Genomic DNA, 2,052 nt, shown 5'->3' on the forward strand with positions numbered 1-2,052 from the left:
GTGTGTGTGTGAGTGTGTGTGTGTGAGTGAGAGAGAGGTAAAATAGGTCAAATTGACATGCTAGTGGAAACTTGAGAGAACTGGGTGCTGCAAATATTTGAATGGCTCCTCCCCTTTGACTGGCCCCTCCCCTAATCTCACTGCACACTTTTGCTATAACTTGAGAGCCCTGATGTTAGATGGAAACATTGTGCATTATGATCGAGTTTGGAGCTAAATTCGCTATATTTGAAAACGTCTGACCACTGCAATTCAGTTCAATATAGGACATCAGTTGAAAGAGTCTCACACCACGGTATGAGAGCAAGTGAATGTTCAATTTATCAGTATTGTAATAAATATTTGAGAAATTATTGTTGTAGGCTATCTGATTGTATTAGTCTATAGAGTGATAGTCGATGTAGAAAGAGCAAGAGAAGCAGCTGAACACAAGATTAAACGATAGATACTAGAAGTGTTATGAAGCGCACACACATTGTGTAAAGCCACCCAAGTTTTAGTTTAGGTTTATATTTTTTTATATATCTATAATATCTGTGAATTTCCTCTGGCAGTAAACATCCTCAATATCTCTGTGAGCACGGAGTGAGTAAAGTTTATATGGAAAATCTTTATAGGTTTGTGACTTCAGAGCGTTTGGGGTCGTTTAGCGTGTTTGTGGTTTGATTATTCTGTTCCTCTCAGACTTCAGATCAAAGCTGCTTTATGAGACGATTTCACATTTATTCACACGGATAGAGATATTAACACAATAAACAGCTAATGAAGAACTTCTGCTGATTCACATTCAGTCATTCAGATGTTTGTTCATCGTCTGACATCAGGTACAGTATGAATGAAGCTGGAACAGCATTAATGCAAGCACTAAATTAAAGACACAAAGGCACTTTATAAAATATAACACATGGAGATTTCAATTGCGGCTGGTTTTATGATCAAGTCATGGTTCAGATTTAGTGCATTGTGTAAAACCAAGTCTTTTGGTTTAATATGTTCATCTTATTTCCGTTTGGAGACCCTCAAAGCTTCATGCTGGCATCATATTGGGCATCTGTTTTGGTCATGTGACGTGTGTTGTTAACCATATGAGAACACACACACACACACACACACACACACACACACACACACTCACTCACTCATTCACACACACACTCACTCACTCACTCACTCACACACACACACACACTCTCTCACACACACTCACACACACACTCACTCACTCACTCACTCACACACACACACACACTCTCTCACACACACTCACACACACACTCACTCACTCACTCACTCACACACACACACACACTCTCTCACACACACTCACACACACACTCACTCACTCACTCACTCACACACACACACACACTCTCTCACACACACTCACACACACACTCACTCACTCACTCACTCACACACACACACACACTCTCTCACACACACTCACACACACACTCACTCACTCACTCACTCACACACACACACACACTCTCTCACACACACTCACACACACACTCACTCACTCACTCACTCACACACACACACACACTCTCTCACACACACTCACACACACACTCACTCACTCACTCACTCACACACACACACACACACTTTCCGCTCTTTGGTGTTTCCTACCAGTAGCAGATGATTGTAATTGAGATAAAACACAGTCTGATTACGAAAAAGGCAATTTGTTTGTAACCTAAAATGAACATAAAACAGTTTATAAGTCTTTTGATGTGTGATTGTTTTATTAAAGTCATGGCAGGATTATAGTAGACTAAAACTAAAACCATAAAAACATGTTCGTTACTTTAAATACAATTTTAAATTAAACTTTAAATGAAATTTTTTTATTATTTTCATTTATTTTAACATATTTAAAATAATAATAATAATTGCAATAATAATAATATTTAAAATTATATTTAAAACAAAAAAAAAACACACTCACACTCTCTCTGTGTGAGAGAGTGTGAGTGTGTGTGTGAGTGAGTGAGTGTGTGTGAGAGAGTGTGTGTGTGTGTGTGTGTGTGTGAGTGTGAGAGTGAG

Source organism: Sinocyclocheilus rhinocerous, unplaced genomic scaffold, assembly GCF_001515625.1.
Source record: "Sinocyclocheilus rhinocerous isolate Xijiao unplaced genomic scaffold, SAMN03320098_v1.1 scaffold1690, whole genome shotgun sequence".
Lineage (NCBI taxonomy): Eukaryota > Metazoa > Chordata > Actinopteri > Cypriniformes > Cyprinidae > Sinocyclocheilus > Sinocyclocheilus rhinocerous.